The sequence below is a fragment of the Petaurus breviceps genome, unplaced genomic scaffold (genome assembly GCF_028583685.1).
Source record: "Petaurus breviceps papuanus isolate PSGF00001 unplaced genomic scaffold, PetGlider_PUasm1.0 118, whole genome shotgun sequence".
NCBI classification, from domain to species: Eukaryota; Metazoa; Chordata; class Mammalia; order Diprotodontia; family Petauridae; genus Petaurus; species Petaurus breviceps.
The window spans coordinates 2,275,410-2,281,254 of record NW_027185616.1 but is presented as its reverse complement, the minus strand read 5'-3'; the positions used below and the strand labels follow the sequence as shown (position 1 = coordinate 2,281,254).

The 5,845-nt window shown below is 35.3% G+C and overlaps 1 protein-coding gene across 26 annotated transcripts in view; it reads right to left on the bottom strand.

Moving 5' to 3' along the window:
* RBFOX1 (RNA binding fox-1 homolog 1) overlaps nucleotides 1-5,845 on the bottom strand; it is a 1,748,893-nt gene that overhangs the window by 643,492 nt on the left and 1,099,556 nt on the right. The window lies entirely within an intron of this gene.

Here is a 5,845-nt window from a genome sequence, read left to right as displayed (position 1 = left end):
TTCCTTCCTTCCTTCCTTCCTTCCTTCCTTCCTTCCTTCCTTCCTTCTCATATTGGTATGACCCAGGGGAGAAGAGATTGAATTTTGCATTAAGAATAATTCCTGAGAAGACTTGAGAATCCCATCATATGGTCAAGGCATATAGTTCTCTCTCCAAAGATGGGTAGTTTGTTCTATTTCCTTGGAATCTCCCAAGAGCAAAGAATATAAGACTTTGCAACCATAGGGCACTGCATAAGTGCTACTCATGCATTAGGAAAACTTGGCTGTGAGGTTTTATAGGAAAGCAGTTCAGCTGTGTACTATATTGGGAATATGAAGACTCAAAGTAAAAAGGAAGAAAAATTAGGCTACATCTTGGAAAATAACAGCCCAGGGGTAATATACACATTAAGGACAAAAATTTGGGCAAATTCATGAATCAGGATACGGTATACACTTCAAATGGAGCAAAATCAACAAGTATTTATTAAATATTTATTAACAACCATTGGTATAATGAGAAGAGTACTTTGATCTCTCCATTAGGGGATCAAAAAAGTGGAAGTTTTTTTTGAATATACTTAGGTTTTCTGAAACTAGCATAAAGAATAGTTTTGGAAATTATTTTTTATATCTTAAATAATAACACAAAGCAATATGTCTTTTATAAAATTCTAAGTCTTATAGAATGTAACAGTGGTCCCTAACTTTTTAAAGTATGACAAATCCTTTTTTAACTTAAAAAAGTTGTAAACCCTTAAAATAGTAGCACATTACTACTATCAATGAATAAAAACTATATAACAAAAAAGCTCATCCATACATATGAGTGTATACATATAAAATGTGAATATGGGCAAAACATTTGACAAAAGTCTTTCATGCTATTCTTAGGGAAATGATGGAGAAATAAGGGCTAGATAGTAGTAGTACTGATTAACTGGATTTGTAATCATCAATAGTTTGATGCCAGCTTGAAAATAAGTCTCTAGCATCTCAAGCCCAGGGATCTGTGCTTGGCCCAGAGATGTTTACTATTTTGTCAGTGACTTGGATAAAAGCTCACGTGGCTAACTTGTCAAACTTACATACGAAAAATCCAAGGAAGTTAATTTGTTAAATATCAGGGTTAAGATCCAGAACAATTTTTGAGAGGATAAAATGCTGGACCAAATATAATAAAATGAAATTTATGGTAATAGAGAAAAATATAAAGTCTATACTTGGGTTAAAAAAAAATCACCTTCAAAAAATACAAACTAGGTAAGGCATAGCTAGATAACAGTTCATGTGGGGAAAAATCTGGAAAAAAAAAGCTTAGCAGACTAGAAGCTCTAAGAGAATAAATAATGTCATATGACAACTAAGAAAGTTACTGTAATACTGAGCTCTATTCAGAGTGGCTAAATCTAAGGGGATGGACTGGAGAACCATGTTCTATTATGGGGTTCCCATTTAAACAAGGACATTCTTTAAGTCTCCACTAAATAAATCCCCTCTTTTACAGGAAGTTTTTCCCCCAAATACTTTTAATTCTAGTGGCTTCACTCTGTTAAACATTTCCTATTTTCTCCATTAGATTATAAGCTCCTGGAGGGCAGGAACTGTCTTTTGCCTATTTTTTTCTAATGCCAATATTTAGCACAGTGCTTGAAATATATTAGACACTTAATAAGTGTTAATTAATTGGTTGATCGATAAGCTAGAGAACAGTCAGAGGAGGGCAATAAAGGTACTGAAGAACCTTGGAGTCAGATTATAGGAGGATAAGTTGAAGTGACTAGGGCTTTTTGGTTTTTTTTGTTTCTTTGTTTTTTAGCTTGGAGAAGAGAAGACTCAGGGGATCCAAGAGGACATCAAAGTATTTGAAGAGCAAAATGATAAAAAAGCATTACATTTGGTCTACTTGGCCACAGGGGTACAAAACCAGGAGCAGTAGAAGGAAAAAGTAAAGAGGCAAATGCAAGTTTTAATATAAGGAAATTCTTTCCAAATTTGAGCAATCCAAAAGTAGAAAGGGCATGGTATGATGTTGGGTATGATTTTAATTAGATGGCTACTCTAATTGGGAATTTCTGGGAGAGTATGATCAACGGAGTTTATGGAGATAGGAAGACTGCTGAGAGGGGAAGGGATAGGATCTGATCCCAAATATTTCACAATTGCCTTGATTTGATTCTAATAGAACCAGCTATGCAGATGCTACTTTCTGAATTGGGAAAACAGCCAATGTGATTCTGAGTAGTGTTACATAGTGGATGGAACTCTAGATTCAGGAATCAGGAAGACCTCAACATTTACTACCTCTCTCAACCTGAGCAAGTAACAATCTCTCTGAACTTTAGTTTCCTCATCTCCCAAATGAGGGAGATTGGATTACAAGACCTTTAAAGTCCCTTTCAGCTCGAAATCTATGGCTTTTCCAAAAGTTAAAAAGGAAATGATTTATTTTTTTAAAATTAAGCTTCAAACAATTAAGAACATAAGCAACACATCTTTTAACATTGAAACTTTCCACTTGCTGCTCACTCTTCGGTTGTCTTAGGCCTAAGTACAATGTGTTCCAGACACATGTCTAGAAAAGATATATGAGCAATTAAAAAAAAAGTTAGGCATACTAAACCTATGGGAAAATGGTTAAAGGAGATGGGAATATTTTGGGAAGTCAGGAGACTTCATGGGGATCCCCTAGGTCCCTTTCTAGCTTAGAAATTCTGTAGGGTTTTTTTTTTAAAGATCTCATAAAAAGAAATACATGTATTATTAATATTTCTTTAAAGCAGTAGTTAGTTCCCTACTTACATAAATCACAGAAGTAGTGGAAACAGAAAATAATCAAGCACCCACATCTATCTGATTTGAATAGACTGTTGGGTTCACGTCTGACTATAGTTTGGTCAACTAGATGAATTTTAGGTTTCTAAGAATCAACCTCCACTTGGATTTTTCTACCTAAGGAAATAGTCTGGGTGGGGTCAGCCAGGTATTGCTAAAGGAATGCCGATGAAATTATTTTCCTTATACCTAAAGCTGTCCTAGATTAACCTGTTGGGAGTCTATGGTTCTGTCACTATAGCACCACCTAAGAACTTGACATTATAGGTCAGAAACCCCAACAACCCCTACAATTAGCAGGCTACCAGGAAGCTCTATTTTCTTTTTCCTGAATAACTTGCCTATCCTCACTGAAAAAACCTCCAGACAGTGTTTCTGACAGAGAGAAAGAGAAAATGATGAGCGAATGGTGCTACTAAATAATTTAAATGAAACATATGAACAAACTTTATCAGTGGGCATGTCTTAGGAGGGTTACACTCCGTTTTAAATGGGTGTTAATCCATAGTAGCATGCTTTCTGTCAGTTCTAAAGAGAAAAACCATGAACCATTAGAAAATGCTGTGTATGCTGCAAAAGATGGATTTGCATGAATCCTTCAAAATAAATTCTCAATTTTAATATAAGTTGAGTTCCTAAAAGTCCCATGTTATTAAAAGAGGGACACATTTAGAGTCCATACTTAATTCCTTTAAGATATGGTGACATGAATAACAGAGGATGAATATTTAACAATACTTCAAGACGCATTTTTAACCATACATCAATGTCCATCTTAATTTTAGATACATGGGCAAGTGTTTCTGTAAAGTATTATGACTGAGCCTCATTTTCCTAAAACGACCTAAGCACTACCAGTCACATTCAGAATATCTTTATTTACAGAACAGTAGTCAGGAGAAGCAGCAATGTCTGTATGAAAAAAACAAAAACAAAACAAAACAAAAGCAAAACAGCCCCACAACATTAATGCTTATTCACTAATTCATATCTATTTAAATAGTGTGCACCTGGCTGTTCTAATTTAAGAGCTATGCCACTTTTTGGAGCCCCAAAGAAGCAAAGTTAAAGATGTAAATAGAATATGTAAGTGCAGTGTAAGAAGGTAGCAACCATTTTTCAATTTGATAAATGCTGCTAATAAAAACATGCAGCTCTATAAAGCGTCAGTCAGAAAGAAGAAAATAGAAATTGAGGGACATGGCTTTTAAAGGTCAAAGATTAATTACTAAGAAAGCAGGTCAGCAAGCTTTTAGAACCCGAGAGAGTGTACCATCATAAACTACTTATTCCTGTGCTCGGGCTAACAGCAGATTCCTGAGTAAGTGAGAGGAGCAGAGAGCAAACTTCATAAATAAAATGAACCCCTACCACTTAACAACACCAAGGAAAAGTATAACTGAGTAACTACCTCCTACCACAGCATCAAGGAATTATAATTTATTTCCATTTAACTAGAAACCAACTATAAAAAAGGAAAGGCCTTTTTGGGAAGTACTTCATTATCTTTAGCCACGAATGCTGAGAGAAAGTGCTAAAAATTCTTGCTGTGAAAAAAAAGGCAAAAAAAAATCAAATATGTCACTATTAACAAATATTTTAATTAGAAAAAATTGGGTCTTCCATAATTTAAAAGAAGTGATTATAGGACTCAGTGCTCACATGAAAAATCTATGTAGCTTACGGTTCAGAGTAGGGCTATTACACCACGAGTTTATATTTCTAATCAGATTTATAATGACACTCAGATTTTAAAGGTGCAGATAAGTTTGAAAATGAAATGAATATACAACCAAAGCCAAATTAGGATATTTGGGGGAAATCCCCCCCTTAGTTGACACAATTTCTTTTCATAAATAGAATATGATCATCTTTTAGGAAAAGGAAGTTTAAGTCAGGGAAAAGGAAAGAGTAGAAAGGGAAAGAAAAAGCAACTAGTCAAAATCATAGGGCTTTTTAATTGGTGAAACTGTTAGAAACAAGGAGACAGGACAGGGAGCTGATATGATTAACAAAGAAGTCTACAAAGAATGCTTTCTCTCCAAGCCAAGAGAAGTCAATGCATCTACGGAGTCCAAAGAAATTAGAACAGAGATTGAAAAAAGCAAGATTTACTTTTAAGTACTATAGAACAGTAAAAGCAGTAAAAATAAGTGAGAGAGGAAGATTTTTCTTTCCCAAATGCTTCTTAAGTATAACTCCAATGAATAGGTGGCCTGTTTCGGTTTGCGGTAAATTAATGTACACTCATTTCATGACAGAACTAAACTATTTAATCATTTCCCCAGGATGAATATGCTTGAAAAGAAGCGACAACACTCTCCTAAAACAGACCATCTCACTGATGGTTTTTTTTTTTTTAATTACAACATCCCCAGATTAAATGTTTTAGTAAACTGACTCCTTGGCATCATGCATTATCAGCCCAATGCCTTCGTTTAATTCCTCAATTTGCTAAGATCTGACCACAAAGGTGTAAGAACAATGACAATCTGGTATAGCTTACATCAACTAAAGCTAAAACAAGTGTATTTAAGGGCCCATTATCAACACTGGTCTTTTTTTTTTTTTTTAAGTACACATGCTCAAAGCAAATATAATGCAGTACTATCAAATATTATGCTACCAGAGAAACACCAAGAAATAAGTTGTGGCTTTTGCAAACCACAACCACAACAACCCCCCCCACCCCCCCAGAACGGGGGTCCACTCTGGGCAATGGAGCCAAATGCTACAAAGCCACAAGTGATGCAGAGGCTGCTTCAAGCCTCAGCCGGCACCACAGATCTTCCTGAGTCGCAGTCATCAATGTTTAAAGAAAAGAAAAAGCCGTGCATGCTAGCAACATTTTCTTTTCTTTTCTTTCTTTGTTTGTTTGTTTTTTTTTTCCCCAACAACTGAAAAAAAAAATTGCAGCTCAATGCTAATGAACCGGTTCTGCTTAAACTCCCACTGGAAATGCAGCCACATGGATTGTAAAGCTCTCCCGTACTCTCCCTGCAGTATAATCACCTTGCACATAACACAA